General features: G+C 38.8%; 1 long non-coding RNA gene across 1 annotated transcript; it reads right to left on the bottom strand.

Moving 5' to 3' along the window:
- Positions 1-16,622: 16,622 nt before the first annotated feature.
- LOC121062323 lies at positions 16,623-23,903 on the bottom strand. The gene is made up of 4 exons (XR_005815511.1): positions 23,848-23,903; positions 22,089-22,206; positions 20,839-20,938; positions 16,623-16,929 (listed from the first exon to the last, which is right to left on the bottom strand). It is a non-coding gene; the product is annotated as an uncharacterized LOC121062323 (long non-coding RNA).
- Positions 23,904-24,048: the final 145 nt, after the last annotated feature.

The raw sequence follows: 24,048 nt of genomic DNA on the forward strand, positions 1-24,048 counted from the left end.
CCACATGAATTTTCTCCCTACAAACACGAACAGCATCCCTATATTCCTTCATCGTCGCCTGACCCTCCTTCCAGCAGCCGTACACTTTCTTTTTTTGCCTTAGCTCCAGTAGAAGATCCCTGGTCAGCCAGGCCGGCCTTCTGCCCCACTTGCCTGACTTCCGATATTTTGGAATCGCCTGATCTTGAGCTTTTAGGAGGCAGTGCTTAAAGATGGACCAGCACTGATGGACACCAATGCCTTCAAAAGCAGTTTCCCAGGGGACTTTGCTGACTAATTCCCTGAGCAGCCTGAAGTCTGCTTTCCCCACATACAGGGCTGAAGTTTTGGTGGCTGTTTTCCTAGGTTCCAGTTCCCTGGGTTTATTTCACCAAGGGAAATATAAGGACAAAAAGCCAGCAGGAAAATATGAGTCATAGAATCATAGAACTGCTGGAGCTGGAAGGGACCTTAAAGATCATCTAGTCCCAATCCCTTGCCACTAGCCAAGAAGGCTAGGTCCACCTCTTTCGGTAGTATGTACATTCATCCCATAAGTCATGTCAGTAAAGATGGTGTGGTAGCTCAAGTACTAAAGTGCTCAAGACTGTTTCAAGAAAAAAAAAAAAAAAAAAAAAAAAAGTTTGCATTGAATTACAGCCACTGAGCCAACATTTTTATTACTATCCTTTCTCTGCATAGAGCACTTGGATGCAGCTTTTCAGTCCCCAGAGCTCTTGTTCTGGCTCAGGAGATCACCACTTTCCCAGGGATCCAAGTCAATACCCATCACAGAACACTTTGGCATTTGGGAGGGAAGAGGGGATTGTTAGGTGTGAGGATTTTTCTTTTTCTCTAAAAGAAAAAATAATTCTGAGTAGATGGGAGCTGTTCACTTTGCATAACATAAAGACAAACGTTGCTGTTGAGAACGTGGTCATAACCAACTGTTTCAGGAAGACCAAGAAACCCTTAAACCAACATATTTTTCCTTCTGTCCTTATCTTTAAGTAACCTTAGGAGAATGTCTATTTCTCTGGTTGGAAAACTTATAAATCTCAGGGTGTGTTTGTTCTTGTTGCTATTCTCCAGACAACAGAGTTGTGGAGTGGTTCATGAAAACTCAGCGCTGAGGTGCTGAGACCTTGCTATTCTTTGCACTTCAGACTTACACAATGTGCAGGAATGTAAGAGCTGAAAAGAAAGAAACCTTGATTGAACGCATCCATTGAATAGCAGACAATTTATTTGACTGCTCTTGACTCTGAGGTAGGTAGCAAACATTGAGAGGGAAATGCTTCGTGGTGATGATATTCATGGGATTTTTGTTACACATAGTCCAGGCTGTGACACGGCAAAGGAATCCATACCCATGGATCTACGTCACCCTTTCAAAGTCATAAACACATAGGCCTCTCAGAAGTTATAATAATATATCCAAAAGATATTAACCAAAAGAAAAACTTCAGAAAAGCAGAGGAGTAATCATTCTACTCTGTGCAATACTCTATGTAACAATGTTACGCTCAGCAGGAAAGTATTTCTTTAATGCATGTGGCTTTATATTCATAACCAAAATGGACTGCTTCATGGAGTGCTCTATTCTAAAGGCTGTTGCAATGTGAAATATAACGGATCTATCTAGGAGCACTCCTTTTGCTATTAATTTCTCAAGCTTACAGATCCTGAACTCCATCTTCCTTGTCTTTGCCTTGCAAGAGAAAAGTAGTTTGTTTTTTTCCTTGTTGGCTTCTGTAAGACTAGATTTCTATTTTTCAGAAGCATATGCCAATGCTTCAGAAAAACACCACGCGCCATATCAAATAACCATTTTTTTCAAGGTAGGCAAATGCTTATCTTCTTTTCATGTTAAGGTTCATCTTGCTATCTATGCTTGTATGCTGCCCTGAAGGAATCACTTTAATTGTGCATGTGTCTGTGTGGCTTAACTCATTTACTGGAAAACAAAGAGGATATTTTTTGTTATTTATGTCTTTAGCAATAATCTGTATGCCTTCAGCATGCATGTATTCTTGGTTTACAGAGGAGAAAAAAAGTAGAAGCACAATAGAAAATCCAAATCGTAAGAAGCTGTAAATTCTATTTAAACTGTCCTTTCTTTACTTTCTCAGAAGTCTAAGGCGTTCTTTCAAGCCCTTTTGCTTTTCCTGTGTTGAAATACATTATTATATAATATATATAATTATTCCATATATTACACTCTCACGGGAAAACAACTACTCAGTAAGGTCCACTTTTGCATCTGTTCTAGTCAGTGAGAACTTTAACATTGTTTTCAACAGTAAGAGAAGATGACCTGAATCTTTGTATCTTTTTCCTTACTTCAGTGATTTTGATGCCTCTTCAAGACTGAAGCTTGTGTTTCGAAGGTAATTGACTCCAGTTCTAAACTTTTGCAACTCACAGAACTTCCACACTCCAGGAGAAGCTGAACTATCCAATTCAGAGATTATCCATTATTACCAAAGACTATATACAATTACCTCACTATTTTAGCAAGGGGATAAAAAGGATGCAGAAATTGCTGATGTTTAGCAGGCTGTGATATCCTCTTTGAACAAACTTAAGAGGGAGTAAAACATGAAAGATAATGAAGAATCAGTACTTTAAGCTTTGCACCTTCTGGATTTCCTGACTTTAAATACACAACTTCAATACCAAATTAAGGTACACGCAGGACAAGAAGGTGATCTGGGACAGCTGGCATGGCATCACCAAGGGTAAATCATACCTGACCAATGTGGTGGCCTTTTATGATGGAGTAACTGCATCAGTTGGAAAGGGAAGACCAACCAATGTCATCTACCTGGACTTCTGTAAGGCCTTTGACGTGGTCCCACATGACATCCTAATCTCTATATTGGAAAGATATGGATTTGAAGGGTGGACCATCCCATGGATAATGAATTGGCTCGATGGCCACACCCAGAGAGTAGTGGTCTATGTCCAAGTGGAAACCAGTGATGACTGGTGTCCCTCAGAGATCTGTCCTGAGACAGTACGGTTTAATGTCTTTGTCAACAACATAGACGATGGGATTGAGTGCACCCTCAGCAAGTTTGCAGATGACACCAAGCTGAGTGGTGCGGTTGATACCAAAGACGGAAGAGATGTCATTCAAATGGATCTGGAGAGGCTGGAGAAGTGGGTCCATGTCAACTGAATGAGGTTCAACAAGTCCATGTGCAAGGTGCTGCACCTGGGTTGGGGTAATCCCAGACAGGAGTACAGACTGGGAGAAGAACTCATTGAGAGCAGCTCTGCAGAGAAGGACTTGGGGGTTCTGGTGGACAAAGGCTTGGCATGAGCCAGCAGTGTGCTCTTGCAGACCACAAGGCCAACTGCATCCTGGGCTGCATTTAAAAAGAGAAGTAGCCAGCAGGTCGAGGTGATTGTTCCCTCTACTCTGCCCTCATGAGGCCCCATCTGGAGCCCTGCATCAAGGTCTGGGGCCCCGCGTCAAGGTTTGGGGCCCCCAACGCAAGAAAGATCTGTACCTGTTAAAGCAAGTCTACAGAAGGGCCAAAAAGATTATCAATGGTCTGGAGCACCTCTGCTATGAAGAAAGGCTGAGAGAGCTTGGGATGTTAAGACTGGAGAAGAGAAAGCTCCAGGGAGACCTCACTGCAACTTTTCAATACTTAAAAGGGTCTTATAGAAAGATGGAGAAGGACTTTTTACTCAGGTAGATAATGTTAGGAGAAGGGGGAATGGCCTTAAACTAAAAGGGGGAGACTTAGACTAGACATTAGGAGGAAATTCTTCACTGTAAGGGTAATGAGACACTGGAAGAGGTTGCCAAGAGAAGTTGTGGACATCCCATTCCTGGAGGCGTTCAAGGCCAGGCTGGATAGGGCCATGGCAAACCTGATCTAGAGGGTGGCATCCCTGCCTACAACCGGGGAGTTGGGGTTACATGGTCTTTAAGGTCCCTTAAAAACCAAGCCATTCTATGATTCTATGATCACATGTATATACTTTCCTCTTTGAAATTACATATGTATACACTTGTTCCTAAATAATTTATTCAACTTCAGCCTTGGAACTATTTTTCTTTCATTTCTCAGTTTTTCTCAAACCTGCAAAATCTAATGAAAATGAAACGTGACCGTAGATTTTTTTCAACAGTTTAGAATCCACTTAACTAACATTAAACACTGGATGGATCAAAAGTGTAATTCATATGAAACTGTTGGTGTTAGCACCACTCAGAGTTTGGTGAACTATTCTTCAGAAAACGCAGACCCCCACCCTACATTCCCTTACACAGAACAAGAACTTTGTCAGCAATTGATTTCACCCTTTTTGATTTCTATTGCTTCACCTGGCAAGGAGCGTAAAGCATATCAAATAGGAATTCTGTTCACCAAGAGCATGCATGATTGATTGTATCACCAGTGAAAGCCAATGAACTCGGATGGAATTTCGAAGGCTGTTTTCCTTAGCCCAGACAATAAGCTCTCTTTTTCTATGCTGACTTACAAAACTGACATGGAAGCTCAGTGGTTTGTGTTATTCCCAGAGTGTTCAATAACCTGCCCCAAAATGCCCCATGAATTTCTGAAAGCTTTCAGGTAAGGGCTCTCCCGTGAACTCTCCTGCAATGATGCAACTTGATTGGGAACCTGTGGGAACTCGCAGCAGCCTCATAAGCCTCCACGTGAAGTTTGAGATCTGCACCTTCAGCCCATATGTTCCAAAGCAAGCACAAGAAATGTGCATTCTTTAACCTCACCTCCTCCTGTCCTCCCCCAAGAAAGCACAAAACACTGCTCTGCATGATCTCAGATATCTCCACAGAAGGGACTAATACAGAGCAAATCAATGTTTGATGTGAGTGTGATGTATGACTATGAGCAGTGCCATGTGACCGCTTATCACAGATGTCCAGGTTCTGTGCTGACAAGATTCACATCACAATACACAGAGACTTTTGTGAGCAGATGAAGACTGAAGAAGCTTAATTTGTTCAATAATTTTCACTCTGAAAAAGGATTTCATCTCTGGCTCCATCGTTCATCCAATACAAATTAACTATAGAGGATATTATCTGCAGCATAGCCTGCCATTAATGTTTTTGTTGTTGTTGTACATCTGTGACTACAAGTCCTTTTCACCTTAACAGTGTCTGAGATTCATCCCCTCCTAAAGCTTCATTTTCTGCTGAATTTTCCAGGTAAGATGTGCCAACTACACGAAGCCATTTTATGCATCTTTCATTCAGAGTTCAAAATTTTACAGGACAGCTCCAGAATTCCTGTTAAAGAAAAAAATAATTTAAAAAAAAAAAAAAAAAAAGCAGACTTCTGCCTCAACAGAGGCAGATTTCGTAACCAAAGTGCTGGGGATTCAAGTATACCTACAATGTAGGAGTACCTACAATTATTTCAAATGAGTATTTCCTACTGATGGTAGGATGTAATGTTCTGATTGAACTGGAATGATGCGCACAGGGTATGAATCCCTTGTCATATCCGTGGTATCTAACTGAGCCTTCCAAGTCCTGAAATTGCTCCAATATATCATTGAGAAACAGACATATTGTGTAATACTGATGTTCAAAAAACTGTCATGAATTAATTCAACAGGTAGGTGTTGAGGGTGAGGGTTTAGAAATGAAAAAATGATCCCAGTCATCCGCAATTAATATCTTTTTTTTTCATCTACTAATTAAGTTGTAACGTGATGCTTCACAAAATCCTTATTCCATTTAATTCATGTAGGGAAAAAAAATCTGAGCAGCTCTCTTTTGAGAAGTAAGAAAATTCAGAATAATTGGTGTGCTCTGTAACACACAACTGTTGAAAACATCTTTCTTAGCAACAAGATAAACTTAAGGCTAGTAGTGAAGTCCCACTTGTATGTAAATTACTGTTATTCTGATAGCACCTCGCCATAGAAGCAATGTATGGTCAGCCGTATTGGCTTAGAACAATGTTTGTGCACCTCTTTCTCCAGAGCTTTTCTCCAGATCTCTTGTGTCTTGGTAATCATGGCCTGAAGTCCCATTGTGTGAGCTCCTGTAACATACACAAAACAGAGGGAAACCCCAAAGGACCTTGCAGTCTGGCAGAAAAGTCAAAACAGATGGATACACATGGATGAAGATGAGCAAAGGGTGAGGTGGTGCTGTTCTCTCTGATCATTCAGTAATATACTAGACTTACAGAACTATGAACAAATTATTGTGCGGTAAAGAACTTAAGGTGTATGTTTGCATCATTCTGCAGTAGTCAGCCACAGCAAAAGAGAGGTTTAAGAATGGATTTTAGGGAAGGCAAGAAAATCTCTTTATTTTCTGTTATACCTGTCTTCTTCAGAGCATTGCAGAGGTGAAGGAGAAACAGAAAGAAGCAGGAGGATATTAGTTATAAAATCCATACCAGAACTCTCACTAATTTTAAGTGGATAAAAGAGTTCATCTGAAGCTAGGAGAGCCACACCATGATCTTTGGTCCTTGTGAGATTAGATTAAAAATAAGAAAAAAAAATAAGAAAAAAAAAAAAAAAAGAATAATTTAACAGTCTTAGGAAAGAATCCTTGTGTCCCACATAGTCCCACAGATATAGATGTCCTCAGTGAATGTGTGAATGTATTCAGTGGTGGAAAATCAGCATGAACCTGCACCAACCCATTCTACCTCAACATGTGGTTTCTGTGGTGGCTTCTCATGTCACATTCCCCTTGTTGAAAGGACACCACATGCCAACATCCGTTCTGCAGAGCACAAGCAGCCATTCTAATATTCTGCAGACTGCCCTCCTGGATAGGGTAAGGATGAACACTGGCATGCCAGATTACATCTTGGGAAACTGCTCTTCCCATTGTCACTTCTTTAAATAGCCTGCACTTTCCTGCATCGTTATTCACAGCACTGTAGATATTGCTGGCACCAGTGCAGTTGTCATGAGCCATAGCACTCTGTGACAGTTACACTTCAACTGTTCGCTCCAGAGACCCAGGCTTCCAAAGGGAGCATAACAACAAAGCAGAAGCAAATTGATGATGAAACAGAGCTGTGAGGAATCCTGCTGCTCTGACAGTTCCTCATGCTGGCTTTGGAAGGACTGTTCCGAGCACTGTACCTGATGCTTCCTCTCAGGGATATGGCACCGCAAACTCAGCTCTCTACTGAAATAATTTCTTCGGCAGTGTCTAAGACATGCACATCCTTAGGGCAAACACTGATGGATTTATTTCACCTAAGCCTTATCAAGCTACCATATGTGTCAAAAATAAGAAAAAAAGAAGAGAAGAGAAGAGAAGAGAAGAGAAGAGAAGAGAAGAGAAGAGAAGAGAAGAGAAGAGAAGAGAAGAGAAGAGAAGAGAAGAGAAGAGAAGAGAAGAGAAGAGAAGAGAAAGAGAAGAGAAGAGAAGAGAAGAGAAGAGAAGAGAAGAGAAGAGAAGAGAAGAGAAGAGAAGAGAAGAGAAGAAAAGAAAAGAAAAGAAAAGAAAAGAAAAGAAAAGAAAAGAAAAGAAAAGAAAAGAAAAGAAAAGAAAAGAAAAGAAAAGAAAAGAAAAGAAAAGAAGAAAAGAAGAAAAATATAAAATAAAATAAAATGAAATAAAATAAAATGAAATAATAAAATAAAATAAAATAAAATAAAATAAAATAAAATAAAATAAAATAAAATAAAAACTAAACTAAATAAAATAAAATAAAATAATAAAATAAAATAAAATAAAAAATAAATAAAATAATAAAAAAGCCAAACTCCTCCTTCCTCATTAATGAGCATTAATTTAATTTCTTACAAATGAAACTACTTTTAACCTTGATATATACCTACTTCCTGCCTGGTCCCTGAAAACATCTTCTAGAGCTTGGTGTTGCTGTCATCGGTGCAGGCACATCTTAAACACTGGTTCCTCTATTGCTGAGAGCAATCTCATCTTCCTCGATGGACTAATTCAATACTCATAAGTTGCCTTGGGTTTTAAGTTAGGTCAATGCTAATACATTCAAATGGGTGACCCTTTTTCCAACAGCATTCTTAAGAGACACTATCCTCAAAAAATATTTATTCCTTTCTTCGCCATCCACTCTAGATTTATACGTGAAAGTTTCCTCGGAATAGCCTAGAGCTGAGTAATTACTTTGAAGAACAATGAGTTTTCCCGTCCAAGTTTCATTAAAAATGAGAACAGTGGGTAATTCAGATATTTTTAGTGCCTGCAAACAGACTGTTTAGCCTGAACACGTCACACTGTACAATTACAAAGTTTAGCAAAATAGCATTTTTATGTGGCAAAACAATAATAAGAATGGAGGTGCTTCTCCTGCTGCAGGGGGTCAGTTTTGGCTGAGTGGCTAATACGGACTGCTCTCTGAAGAGAACAGATATTTCTGTAAGAAAGGGTATTTGACAATGCAGCACTGGAAAGCATGTTACATTCTACTTCCACATTTCCTGTGGGCCAAAGGGTTTCAGAATCGCTGTTCTGATGTTCACAGAATCACAGAACCATAGAATGTTTTGGGTTGGCAGCGACCTAGAAGACCATCTAATTCCAACCCCCCCTGCCATGGGCAGGGACACCTCCCACCAGACCAGGTTGCCCAAAGCCCGATTTCAGCCTAGCCTCAAGCACTTCCACTGATGGGGCATCCATAATCTCTCTGGGCAACCTCTTCCAGTGCCTCACCACCCTCAGAGTAAATTTTTTCCTTATATCTAATCTAAATCTACCCTCTTTTAGTTTAAGGCCATTACTCCTTGTCTACTCCTTATCACTACACTCCCTAACAAAGAGTACCTCTCCTTTATGTACCCCCTTTAAGTACTGGAAGGCCACTGTAAGGTCACCCTGGAGCCTTCTCCTCTTCAGGCTGAACATCCCCTGCTCTCTCAGCCTTTCTTCATAGCAGAGGTGCTCCAAACCATTGATAATCTTTTTGGCCCTTCTGTAGACTTGCTTTAACAGGTACAGATCTTTCTTGCGTTGGGGGCTCCAGATCTGGATGCAGGGCTCCAGGTGGGGCCTCATGAGGGCAGAGTGGAAGGATACAATCACCTCGACCTGCTGGCTACTTCTCTTTTTAAATGCAGCCCAGGATGCAGTTGGCCTTGTGGTCTGCAAGAGCACACTGCTGGCTCATGCCAAGCCTTTGTCCACCAGAACCCCCAAGTCCTTCTCTGCAGAGCTGCTCTCAATGAGTTCTTCTCCCAGTCTGTACTCCTGTCTGGGATTACCCCAACCCAGGTGCAGCACCTTGCACATGGACTTGTTGAACCTCATTCAGTTGACATGGACCCACTTCTCCAGCCTCTCCAGATCCCTTTGAATGACGTCTCTTCCGTCTTTGGTATCAACCGCACCACTCAGCTTGGTGTCATCTGCAAACTTGCTGAGGGTGCACTCAATCCCATCGTCTATGTTGTTGACAAAAACATTAAACTACCAGTCTCAGGACAGACCCCCGAGGGACACCACTTGTCACCAGCCTCCAGCTTGACACAGAATCACTGACCACAACTCTCTAGGTGTGGCCTTCAAGTCAATTCCTTATCCATCAAGTGGTCCGCTCTCCAAATCCATATCTCTTCAATCTGGAGATCAGGATGTCATGTGGGACCATGTCAAAGGCCTTACAGAAGTCCAGGTAGATGACATTGGTTGGTCTTCCCTTTCCAACTTATGCAGTCACTCCATCATAGTAGGCCACTGGATCGGTCAGGCACAATTTGCCCTTGATGAAGCCACGCAGGCTGTCTCGGATTGCCTCCTTGTCCAGCATGTGTCTTGACATTGCCTCCAGGAGGATCTGTTCCATGATCTTCCCAGGCACAGAGGTGAGGCTCACCTGTCTGTAGTTCCCTGGGTCCTCCTCTCTATCCTTTTTTAAAATGGGAGTGATGTTATCCGCTTTCTGTCAGAAGCATGCCATGCATATTTTGAAAGTTTTCCTGCTTGTTGGATAGCATAATCTTCTGCTTGATAGGAATTCCAGCATTTTAGCTGTACTTCCTGTACACTACATGAAGAGAGTCTTTCAGTAAGCTGCAACAATATATGCTTACAAAATCTTTTTTTTTTTTTTTTTAAGTTTAATAGACAAACATCTTAGACTGGGCCATTCAAACTTATAGCAGTAGCTTTGGTCTTTGTTCTCCTTCTGTTTTTAGAAGCATCTAAATAATGCTTTCTAGTGATGATTCATTCGCATGCATAAAATATTAGTCAGTCCAGCATCACACTTAAAGAACAATAAGAAATTAATGTAAAACACCTCAGCATAAAGCTTCACTATCTGCCAATTACCTAGTAAGAAAGCAACTCAGGCAGAATGTGTAAGGTGTAAATACCTATTATCTATATCTATTGGTGGTGAAAGGTACTTCAGAAGCTCCAAATATATTAGTGCTTTGCATGTGTATGGCAACACAGTATATTCATTTCGGTAACTAGGTTCTCTCTGAACATCAGCTTGAAGTTGACAGTCTAAAATAAAGCTTCTTTGGAAGTATAAATTCCATTTAACTACAGATTATCACAGCATTTTAATGCAGCATTTTCTTAAAATTTACTGGATGTATTCTACAATACCGGCATACTCTTTCATTTTGTGTTGGTTGTTCTCCAGAGTCTTCCCCATCTCATTCATATGACTATATAATGGAAGATAATGGAGTTGTAAATCACAATATAGTGGCAATTCATATTATCACTTGTCCTGTGGCTCACACCTTTACAAATGGTAGAGTTCTACCAGCAGTTATGAACTGTAAAAAAGCTTTCCCTGAGAACAAATACAGACCTCCTGAGCGCTAACTTTATGCTGAATATTTTTGAATGGTAACTCCAAAACACTAAGATGAAACCAGCCAGATATTATCTCTGTATTCTTACCATTCCCTCCTTTTTTTTGTTCTCACAAATTGATTAGGAACATGCTCATGTAAGGATTTGAGGTACACTGTCAGCTATTCTGGTACTTAAAACTGTTTCTACAGTTACAAATTGGCAGGAAAATAAGAAGGCGCAAAATGACTTCTGTGTTTGTGCCAACAGGAGACAAATTTTAGAAAAGGAAAAAAAAAAAAAAAAAGAGGAAAAGGGAAAAAAATAAAAATAAAAATAAGACAAGTATTTTTTCTGCAGGTTTCTGTAGAGAAATACCTCCAAACAAGCAGATGATATGCCCTCCACTGCTGGAGGAAATGGTCATTACCTAAGAGCACAGAGGCATGCACATAGCCAGCTGAAAGCTGCAGCTCCAAAGGAATACTGACCATGCCACCACCACAGAAATTAGAAGTGTTTCAGCCATTGGGGCCACATTTTCAAGCTGAATTGGCCAGGACAATAAACTTTACCTTGATGCACTTGATTCGTACATTAGCTACCTGCATTCTCTGTGGTCCTAACCCAAGCATTTGAAGATATATTCATTTTTTGCTGCTGAATTCCAGCACTTGTTAGCAATCTGGCAGAAATATTCTTAAAGCTTATCAGGATGCCAGAGCACTAGGACAAAACTTGATTTTAAAAAAAAAAAAAAAAAGCATAGATGATCTACAAAATATTTTTGAAAATCAAATACTAATGACTTATTCTTAACATTAAGGACAGGTTCAAAGTGCTTAGTAAAGTGCTTAGAAAATGGGCATTTAAAAATCTTCTCTTTTGGAATAAAATAATCATGAAATTTGATCCAGAATCATAGAATGCTTTGGATTGGAAGTGACCTTAAAGATCATCTAAAGATCCATTCCCCGTGCCATGGGCAAGGACACCTCCCACTAGACCAGGTTGCTCAAAATCCCATCCAGCCTGGCCTTAAACACTTCCAAGGATGTCACTAGTTCCTGGAGATGCAAAGCCACCAGCACAGGATATTCTTGCTACTTAGAAATCAATTTATGCAGACTAGTCTTTTAAAATGTCCTCTTCACTGGGATTGGCTACAAGAATGTGTTATTTTATCACACAAATTGCCAGAAAGATGTACTAATACTGACCCCCGGTAACCTGATGCTCCAGTTCCTCAGCTTAATCACTGAGAAGATCAAATACTGTGACAAAGAAACATAAGTGAAACACCTTCAAGTATATATAGCTGATTGACCAAGTCTAAAAATGTTCAGTGCAGCACTGTGGCTATAGCACAACAGCTGAAACCCTGCTTGACTGATCTTCCCTAAAGCAGCGAGGAACTTGCTGATAAAAATAAAAAAATAAAAATAAATAAAAAGCAAAAACCCAATAAGGTCTGTCTATATAATCTAATCAGCTTGTACAAATGCACTAGGTGCAATATAAATGGGAAAATTACAGTGCATGCATTGACTTGAATTTCTAATGATGCACTGTCTGTGATTTATTCTCACTATACAAAGCTGATATCATGCCGTGATCATATTAGCAGTTTCCAGTTCTCATCATGTTCTGACTCTGAGGCTCAAAGTCTTACACAGGTTATTTATTGTCAGCTGTTCTTTTGTATGTGTGCTTGTACACATCATTAAGCAAACTTTTTTCTTTTCCTCAAAGTGCATGCAAGTTATATGCATTTGGATAATGTCCTCAATAACATTATTTAATTTTTAGTTAGTTCTGACATGTTCAGGCAGTTGGACTGGATGATCTTTGTAGTCCCTTCCAACTGAACTACTCTAGTCTAGCCTAGTTCTACTCTATGATGTAGGGTAGGGAATTAGCGCAAACTGAAGGTGGTTTACTGCTGGGTTACTCTAACATGAGTTCAAATCAGCTTAAAAAATGCATACAGCTTTTTCACTGAGTGCAGTGTCACAGAAGTCAGTGCATTTACAGAGAGTTTAAATCATTGAAGAATATAACCCCTTAATTTTTCCTACTGATAACCTCTAATGAAAAAATTCTGCTTTCTTACAGGAAAAAAAATAATCTTTTTTATGCTTCTTAGGCAACAGGTTATTGGGTCCTTGTTCTCAACGTTAACTTCTGACATCAGACACAATGGTGAAGCTTTTGTTGGCAATGATGAAGCTTATGTTTGGCAATGAAATTTTGCTCTCAGCATATTTAGAAAAACATCATTTATTTAACACTAAGTAGAAAAGATCTGCATTGCACCCATTGTATTCCATTTTAGGGTCCAAGGTTAATGATAGTGACAGGGAAAAGAGCTTTGCCCTGGAGCTGAGATGAGGTGACAGAGAGATTTTTTCTGATTAATACTTTCTAAACAGGATGCAATAGTGCAGCATGGACTTATTTTTATATATAAAATTATGAGTTCCTAATATATGTTTATAAGATAAAGCCTTTTAAAATAGGTATGAATTAAATTCTTTAAATGCAGTATCATCAGCTTACTAAAATCTTAGTGGTGAACTCCATTCAGTTTGTTCTGGTAAATAAGAATGAAGCTTTGGCTGTAACTAACATTGCCACAAGGGACCATGTTTCCAAAACGTACTGATGTTATCAGTGGCAAAAAGGTCTTCATTCACTGAAGGTTTTTCACATCTAGCTCTCACTGAGCTCACCCCAAAGTGACTGCTGCCTTATCCTCATCTTTTTCTCACAGTTTCTTTCTAAAGTGCAAGCTCTGTCTGCTGCTCCAGCTGCAAATCCCAGTTCTTAACATGCTGGGTCTCCATATGTTAGAGTTATGGCCATGCTGCTGCAAGCAAGGTTGCTGTCACTTCTCATTCTGCCTGCCTTGCCACAATGAATAGCACATAATAATGCATAATACTACCAGGAGAAGCACTGAGGAAAATGCCACATTTCATGTTGGATCATTCTAATAGAGGTAAAAACTGTGGATTTTGGACAGTAGGAAAAACAAAATCCTCCTTGTGGAAAGAGAGGCATTTTGTTTTTCAGTCTTTAAAACACCATTTACTTTGATTATGGATTTCCACTTTATGTACTGTGGAAATCTTACAAAATGTGTTTGTTCTTTATTAAGAATTTATTTCTTCAGAGCTCTGCTGTTCTGCATTTTTCTTTCTGCAGCTCAAAATATTTTCCACTCAGTTTTCATCCTTAAGTATAATAAAGTATTACTTGTTGTTCCTTTTTTAAACTTTTCTCTAAATTATTATTCTTTATTCCCCCACTCCGCAACTCTCCACCCCATTCATAAGTCATTGTTCATACTTTTGGCTTCTTTCTCCACTTGCTTGTGGTCTGCATTTTAGTGAAAGAGCGCTTTTTTTTTTGTCATCTTTTGCAATATACAATAGAGTGTAGAAAATCCTTAATGGATAATTATGAATAAATAATTTTTATAATTATGATATAGTGTATGGGTTAGTTTGGACTAGGCTTGTCAGGAAATAAACATCCTAAACATGTAAAGGAGAAAAGTTGTAACAAGTAACAACAACAGTCATCATCATCACCTACTAACAGACTCCTAAAGCTTTTCCCACCGGGACAGCTATTCTTGTCTGTGTTTTTGTCTCTACTTTGTGGTGGTTTCACATCAATTGATGGTCAGCTGAGCTCCACTGTCTCACTTCCCCTCATCAAAGGCAGAGGGGGAGAAAATACGATGGGGGGGGAAATAAATAAATAAATAAATAAATAAGGCTCATTGACTGAGCATCGACTGAGATATGCACAATTTAATTAAAGGGAAGAAAAAAAAAGAGAGAAAAAAAAAAAAAGCAAAGATGTGGAAGCAAAGAGAAAGAAAACAATTATTTTCTACTTCCCATCAGAGGGTGATGTTCAGCCACATCTTGGGAAGTAGGACCTCAGTACACATAGTGAGAGCCCCATTTTCCCCTTCCCCAGATTTTATTGCCAAGCGCAGCATCACATGGTGTGGAATAACCTGGGGTCAGTTTAGGTCCCCTGCCCTGGCCATGCCCCCTCCCCCCCACTCAACAAAATTTGTTTAGGTAACATATGGTTTCAGCTGGTAACATTTGTTGAAGAATAACTGCATATCTCTTTTCTACTGCATATCTCTTTCCAAAGCAAATATTGCACTAGAAAGTTATAAAGTACTCTGCCTTTATGCATTTCTATTTGGTCAAAGCTGAAAGACAGAAATAAATTATATGTTTCTGAACTTTCAGTTCCAAAAGCCCTTCTCACAGTTCTACTGAGGTTGACACAATGACATACTATCCCTTCCACATGCTGTCTTAAGACAATACACTAAATCTACAATGTCATATCAGCACAACTCTTCTTCCTCTCTATATCGCCCTGTCTCCTAATGGTATAGAAAACTGTATCCTTTAAAAGGATATAAAGCAATCAAAAGCAAATAGAATAAAAAAGTTGGGGGGGGGGGGGGTGGATAACTCAGTCTTGTTAGAGAACTATCTCTGTCAAAATGAGTCAACTGTCTTAGTGAGTGTATTTGTCCGTCCTAATCTAACCAACATTTTATCAGTCGTCAGGCATTTAGCACTGAACTTGACTGATCATCCTTCATTCCTCTTTTCTGAGTGTTCAGTATACTTTATCTAAGTCTTGCAGGTTGTTCTGCTCACATACTGCAGCTATATTGCAAATGGAAATGGGTAAGCAGGCAGATTTCCAACAGGGTCCTGCAGGAATTGGCACTTATCTGTAAAACACAGCTAGAAGGCAAATGTGAAATTATGGTGTACAGACAATATCAAGACTCATGAGGTGATGAACAATGGGGGAACAAGAAATGATCCACATTACTTTGGAAGGAGAGCAAAGACAACAAGAAAAAAATCACATGCAGGATGCAGGAATTTTGGTCATGCCTGGATGAGGAATCATCCCAGACAATCAGGAGCACTGAAAGGAGCTGGGAATACCTGTTGTTGCAGCTGAAGGTAGACATCCTCAGAGTAGATGTAAAGTGTGTGATGAAATGTTAAAGATAATTAATTATTTGAGCAATGTACCAATGATTCTGGTGTATCCTCTCAGAGCAACAACTCTATGCAATGTGCCTGAACACTGTTTTCTAAAAGATTTACTTAAATTCAATTAAATTAAACTTAATTAGACTACCAGGCCTTCTGTAGCCTAATTTATTGTTGCAACATAGGAACTATTCATAAAACCTTATGATTTCTGCTATTCAGAAAATCAATTTAGGGGGACAGGAGGGACTTTTCTCCTCTTTGGGGAAGAATCCATGACAATGGATTACTGGATGCAGCAAACACATTCTCTCTGGTCTTGAATAAAGATTTGTTTCGCTATGTAGAGCTACCTGTCATACTAGCATAAAAGCATTAGAAAGATAATTATTAATTGTTAGGCAACCCACACTGGGAGATTTATAGATAATTTTAACAGTCTTGGTTTTTAATGCAAATGTCGTACATGGGTGATTCTGTAATTGTGAAATGCTAGAAAAACACACAGCTCCATTCATCTTCACTGCATGATAGGGTGGTAATGCTGTAGCAATTTCCCACCTGCTGCAACTATTTTGCATCTGTGGTATTTGCTGGGATTTGTCTTAAAGCTGGAAAGTTTTGCTTTACAGACTCATGCATACATACATCCGTGATTTATTACACACCCGATTCATATTGCACCTATTGGTAGATTTCAAGTGACAGTTTTGTGAAATGTTTGACCAAAAAATCCCCAGACACAATGCCTAACCAGTCCCCCAGGAACAACTACAGAATCTGCCTTTGCAGAGACAGGCATATTATAAAACCCTGGTATTAAAAAGAAAATAATTTGTGTAAAAGCACTGTAATCTGCAGCTAAATTATTACTTTTGCACAAAGGTTTTCTTTTACTAATGTTTTTCTGTGAATAACCTTAAAAATATCTCCATCTAAAGAAATACAAAAACACAGTTTAAGAGGTGTGAATATGATAGCTGTTCTTTACTACATTCTCATTTCCATGTGCTGTCCTTTGATTTTCTCAAGCATCAACAAAAGCCTGGGGGCTTTTACATACCATGTCCCTTCCATTTGCAACTGAACAGCCTGCTTCTACTGCTCCTGAAGTCCTCTGGCTCCTTGGTTCTGAAAAATAAGCAAGTAGCACTTGGGGGCAAATCTATAAGACTTGGTATGTTTTCTCTTTGAGCTGCAGAACACTTTGGACAAGACATATCTATGTTTCCCATGAGGGATCAATATTAAAGTCAATATCAGAAAGATGATAACACACCTGTAGACATGATTCTGCTCAAGCTGGAAAGCACCTCTTCCTGTGAAGCTACTGGGAAAGCAAATTTATTAATTGGGTCTTCACTGCTATCTGTCACACTCATAGACTGCTTGTCCAGCTCTGTTTTAAAGCCAACAACAAGTGAGTTAAAGCAACACTGATAAACACACTGGTAATATAAAGTACATTTTACTTGAACTCCTTTTATATCACTACTCTGAGCAAGAGTCCTCCAACTGAATTGTTAATTAATCCCCTAATGATTTAATGAAATTTTATATTGCCGTTAAAATAAACTTCTTTATATGAGGAAGGGATAGCAGAGGTAAGGGAAGAACTAATAATAATAATAAAAAAATTACTGAGACAAAAAGAAAAAGTGCAAAAGCACCTAGGGAACAGATAAAGACTATTTTCATTGTTACTTTCCTCTCTTAAAAGATACTGACTTTATTCCAATTAAACAATGTCTAGAAGGAAGGATTTTCTTGCTTTGCCAATACTACAAGAATTTAATATTTGAAGTCAAAGGCATGAGATTGTTGCCACCTCATGGGCTTTGCAGTACACAAAACACACTTGGACATACAGGAAAGGGCTTGGAGAGAGCAAGGTATGGAATATGCGGGAAAGAGCAGGAGCAGGGCGGGGCAGGGCAGGGCAGGGCAGGGCAGGGCAGGGCAGGGCAGGGCAGGGCAGGGCAGGGCAGGGAAGGGAAGGGCAGGGCAGGGCAGGGAAGGGCAGGGCAGGGAAGGGAAGGGCAGGGCAGGGCAGGGAAGGGCAGGGCAGGGCAGGGCAGGGCAGGGCAGGGCAGGGCAGGGAAGGGAAGGGAAGGGAAGGGAAGGGAAGGGAAGGGAAGGGAAGGGAAGGGAAGGGAAGGGAAGGGAAGGAAGGGAAGGGAAGGGAAGGGAAGGGAAGGGAAGGGAAGGGAAGGGAAGGGAAGGGGGCTAAATTCATACATAATCCTCAGTGTTGTAGGAGTCCCAGGGAGCATGATATGAAAAATGTAAAAATTATTAATATTTTTAATGATCCTTCTTAGGCAAGTATCCCTGAATGCAAGATTTCTCCAGAAAATAAAAGGTGTGCTATCATCTCCATGGTTAAAGAGGAAGATCATTTGAAGGATAAGAAGAAAAAGGAAGGCATAAAAATATGTTTAACACATTTTTAAATGTGCATAGAACACTGCAAGTTTTATGGTGATCTATATGAAATTAATTCATATCCAACATAATCAGTCGTGCACTGTGGTATTTAAAATTATATTATTGGAAATCATTGCTTGCGTTTCTTTATTTCTTCCTCTCCCTCCATGCATTGTCAGTTTTCTTGAGTGTAGCAACACTTCACAGCAATTTTGCCTTTCAGATTATTTTTATGTATCCAAAAGGGAACCACAAAGTGAAGTTTTCTTGGCCAGGCCATGTAATTTAAAAACAATAACAACAAGAGTAATAATTATTAATAATAATAATTATAATAGTCTCTGATACATTATTTAAAAACAGGAAATATTTATTGGAGGTTTAAGAGATTATTTCCCATAACCTTCATTTTAAAACATATGTTTCCCTTTCATTTATTAGTCTAACCTACATTTATGCCCATCTGCTGTGCTGAGAACCCACAATAAAACTGCACTCACAATGCAAGATTTTGGTATGCCCCTAAATTAAGCAAGGGGCCAAAATCCAAATATAAATAATGAAAATAGAGCTTATGTGTGAGGAAGGATCTCCCTAGTTGTTGCACCAATTTGTTGAGTTGTGTACGGCTTGCAAGTTTCAAGGATAAAAGAGTATCCTGACACATGTGTTTTCAGCTTGTTTGAATCTGTGTGAACTGCCATTGACTGATAGCACACAAGACTGAATCACCATGTAAGAGCAGAAGATCTCAATGCTCTGAGGACATATGTACTAACACCATTATGGCTACACTGCAGACTATGAGAAGGGACAATCAACAGCTAAAAGATAATGTAGTCCTACAGATTCCATGACATTGTCAACCACTGCTTTCTTGCCAGAAGTCCTTTCACAACTACATTCTTTCATTTCTGTTATCACTTCCTTTGTCAGGATTTTTGTTCAGGTTTCAAGCCTTCTTGGTATTTTGGTTCAAAAGTTTGTTCTCCGACTTTCTATGTATTTTATTGTATTTTTTATGTATTTTATGTATTTTATTTTTCTTTTAAAATATCCTTGAATGCACAAAACCTAGCTCCTACTTTCGTAATACCAGGTCACATCAAAAACAGTTCTGTTGTAAATGTAACATTTATTATTGAGTTACAGGTCAAATAAAAAAGAAAATGATGGATATTGCTGCTTCCAGAGAAAAAAATTGTAGTGAATTTTTGGTTTTATTAAAGGCAAGGGCTAGGGGAGAATCCTAAATAATCCTAAACTGCACTAAAAAAATGACATGCTACTGAGAAAACAGGAATGTACATATATCACATTTGCAGTCTCATTGTCTCCATGGAGCTCCACAGAGCAACTCTGTCAGGAACCACCTGGCACCTGGGAAGTCATTGTTATTCTGGGACCAAATTGAGGGGAGAATGCAAAGAAAATGCACCCCTTCAGTGGTATAGCTCAAGATATCAAACTTTTTTTTTTTTTTTTTTTGTAAATAAAATAACATCATTTAACCTTCTGCTGTAAAATTATTTTCGCACTTGTGAAAATCATGAAGCTTCCTTGATACCTTAGTGTTGAACCTGACACTCTGGTAAAATATATTCTGTTAGACCTTTCCCCTCTGGTTCATTTTTTCAGCACCTGGAACATTCTTTTTAGGATGTTGCAATCATAAAATATTAGAAAATCCGGTCTTTGAAGGCAACTTTCATCATCAGATAAGTTGTACTACCCTGCACAGTTTACAATGTTCAGGAGAAGAAGGTTTCAATTTTTCTTTTAAAAAGGCAGACCTGTGGAGCTGGTAAAAAATTAAATCTGATAATCCTTTTTAAGGAATAAAAGCTTTATATAGAAAGGCAGAGTGTTAGGGCTGAGGGTTATGGTTAGGATTTAGGTTTCATGCTTTGCATAAGGGTTTGGATTCAGGATTAGGGTTAGGTTTTAGGGTTAAGGTTAAGCTTTCTCTTTATGTTTAGGGTTTATACTTAGGTTCAATGTTTAGATTTAGGGTTAGGGTTATGTTCACGGTTAAGGTTAGGATAAAGGTTTAGAGTTAGGATGTAGGGTTAGGTTTAGGGATTATGGGCTAGGTTTTAGCATTTGGGTTAGGGTTTTTAGGTAGATTTATTATTAAGACTACAGGTTATGGTTACAGTTACAGTTATAGCTATGACTATTCTCAGGGTTTGGGTTAGGATTTAGAGTTAGGGTTTATAGTTATGTTAGTGATTAGCATTTAGGGATTAGGGTTAGGGCTAGGTTTCTCCTTCTATTTATTCTACAAATGAAAGGGAAGTTTTAAATAATTAAATAGTGATCTGGGGCACTTTTTTGAAACATTTTAAAGATGATTGCCAAAGAGCACAATTTTTCAGCTGGATGTATATAAAGTACTTAAATCAGAGCTCTGCTAAGTAAAGTGATTCTTGCATAAAGAAAACTAGCCACACCTGAACATTACATTTTCTATAAAGCCTCCTCTGGTTCATGAGGCTTAGCCATAAAGCCTTTGTCTGATGTAAACAGATCTTATGTATTATGAATGTTGGAGACCTACCTATGAAATCATCCTTAGATGACAGTTTCTGAAATTATTAGTAATTTGCTTACCTGCACCTTTACTTATAGGCATCTTGGGAGGATCTCTGTTCCTATATTTCTTCTCCATTCTTTCATCAGAGACATTAATCAGCCTTCTCAGAGAATAAGACTAGAATAATGAAAAGGTAATGCCTAAACAGATTTGCCTTTACTGGACCTACAATTACTTCATTTTCTCTGGTCTGCATCACTCATAAAACTATTATTTTATCTTTGGAAGCACAGCAACAAGTGCTGTTTTATCCATACCCCATGCTACTCTAGATATTCCTCTGGTCTTTACAGACGAGACAAGATGACTGATGTGATCCTTGACTACTGACTGCTGTGAAAAGACTGCAGATGGTGGAAGATACAGAATTTGCCTTGGGAGAGTTTCTAAGTACAGTTAGTCCCACTGTTCCAAAGAACCCTTAATTTGTATGAAGAAACAAACAAACAAAAAAACAAACAAACAAAAACCCACAGTAGTTCCTAACAAGGAAAAAACAAATAATTTGAGTAAAACTGAACATCTCAAAGTTCTAGAAGATCCTTCTGGTTCTTTGAAAGGTTACTTAGACAGTGAGTAAAAAATGTCTCCAAGCCAAAGGAGACAAGACTTATATCCATGCTAAGATTCACTGTGCAGGATCATCATATGCATATGTTTAGCAGCAAGTGTAAATAGTTTGGAATAATGCTTTCTAAATCCTAGTCACATCTTTGTTTCTTTACTGTTTTTTATTGTTTTTGCAACCATCCTCGTGGAATTCTCATATCGCTATACATTTAATAAACGTGGAATAGTGAAATTACAATTCTGACAGAAGTTCCTTGACGTTTCTTTTTTTTTCCCACTTTATACACTTCATCACAGCTGCATTTATCTTATCAGTTTTCCCCTCATATACTTACAAAATATTCTCCTTAATAGATGCATGTACACAAGTAATTTGTTGGTTTAGGGTGTGGCTTTTTTACTTAAAAACAAATAAAACCAGCAATTTAGGTACTCCAAATGCAACCCCTAACACATGTAAACATCATTCAGAAGATTGGAACTGTGCTGGTATCATCCAAACATGTAGTTGTTTGGGTTATGAGGTGTTTTTAACATATAGGTTTGCTCATGGTGTTATCTGTGCCTGAGAAAATAGTCCAAAACCACCCCCACTTACATGTGGGATTCTTTCAGAAATGCACTACTGAAGTAAAAAATATATATATATTATTTTATTTTATTTATTTTATTTTATGCCTATTTTCAGCATCACTACCTCATTCTCTCTTGTGAGAGGCTCTGGTGCAGCAGAATGAGTTCAGCATTACTGGGCTATACACACTTAAGTTCTCGTGAATGTGAATGGTCAAAGGCCATTGTAAGGAGTTTCTTCACTGCAAAACAGAGGATGAAATAGTACAAGCTTTAAAACGAAGAAATAAAGGTGCACTTACTTAAAAAAAAAAAAAAAGTCAGTTTTTGGTTATCACATCTTGTTTTTCAGTTTTGCAACCTAAATTGATTACTCAGTAAAAAATATCCTATAGAAAGGCTGTGACTGCTGCTTCCACCACAATCTACACAAACATAGTGGTATCTCAGTACCTCTCTTGGAAAGCTAGTGCTCTTCTACTTCACCTCCCCACTGGCTGCTGCAGCCTTGCCATGCAAGGCTAGATGTGACAGAGAGGTGAAATCAGAAGGAAAGAAAAGATTGTAATGGAGCATGAAAAAACACTGTGTAAAGCAGCATATCTTGCTAAATCAGTATCATCTCTTTTCATGGCATAACACTTTAGAAATTGTCACCAATCCAGACATTATTGTCTGCATACATGGGCTACACCTTGGGAAGGAAAGGTGACTAGAATTTATCTCCCTAATTAGGATTTCTCAGTTTTAAAGGAGCTGCTGGCTTCCATGACCTCTCTGCACTCTGCTTCAGTAGGACTTGCACCTGACACTGTATATTCCTTTATCTAGCTTATGTTCATGAGTGAACCTTAATGAACTTCTGCCATGGCAAAGCATCTACAGAGTCCAAATTTCAGCTCAACACTGTGTAATAGCCATTGTGGATTGTCTCCTTGTTGGTCCTGTATTGGCCCTTTCTGTGATTATATGTGCTCAAATGTTTTCAAAAAGATATTTTTTTCAAATTCACCAACAGCTTCTTTTATTATTGATCTCTCGTTTTTTTACCAGCCTGTCAGCCCCTGCATTTACAGGCATCTTTGGACATTTTTTTTCAGACAGAAAATAGGTTTGTTTGTCTGTTTTACTTAGCAAAGATATACAAAATTATAGTAATTGTTGATCACTTTCGCATTTCAGAGTTGAAATTATTACAGATATTAAATCAGACATGCTTTTAACCTACAATGCTTGAAGAAGAGATTCAGAAGTACTACACAATTTTTAGGTTAATTGGTCCCTCTGTGTCTGCTAGTTTATGGCTGGCATGATCTCTTCCCTGTGCTCTCAGACCCAGTCAACTATTCAGCTGGTAATGTAAGTGTCAGCAATGGATGAAGCAGGGGTTTTGGTCCAGCAGTGTTTCATAACAAATGAGTGAGTCTAATTTGGAAACAGCTTGTCCTCTCATGTCTGTAGAAAATGTAGGCAAAATAACTCACATATTGTCTGACATAGCTAGTTCTGATGGGCTGCCCTAAGCTGCCTGACTGGCTTGTAAGAATGGAAAGCATTTCAGCCCAATCACAAATTGACTCAAACAGTCAGGAAATGAAAAACATTCACTGTAGCAATAGTATTTAGCTTCCTAATGATCTAGCAAACAAAAGAATCACAGAATCATCTAGGCTGGAAAAGACCTTCAAGATCATTAAGTCAAACCATCAACCTGACCTACTCAGTCCTGTAACTAAACAATGTCTCTTAGTGCCACATACACGCATCCCTTAAATACCTCCAAGGATGAGGACCCCACCAATTCCCTGGGCAGCCCATTCCAATGCTAGAGGAAACTATTAATCTTAAAGAAAAATAAGTCTTACATTGATTATTTCAGTTACTCTTTAGGGATGCAAAAGGTGTTTGTAGAAGTCAGATCTTTTCCTGTTACCACAGCATCACATCTGTGCATTGTCTCAACACCATGGAACCGGTCTCCTCTCCCTCATTCACTCTGATGGAAGCAAACCTCTGACATTAAGGAAGCATGTCTTCAAGCACTTTTTCTACTACTTTTTTGTTTGTTTGTTTAAGACATGTTC

This window comes from Cygnus olor, chromosome Z (assembly GCF_009769625.2).
Source record: "Cygnus olor isolate bCygOlo1 chromosome Z, bCygOlo1.pri.v2, whole genome shotgun sequence".
Taxonomy (NCBI): Eukaryota; Metazoa; Chordata; class Aves; order Anseriformes; family Anatidae; genus Cygnus; species Cygnus olor.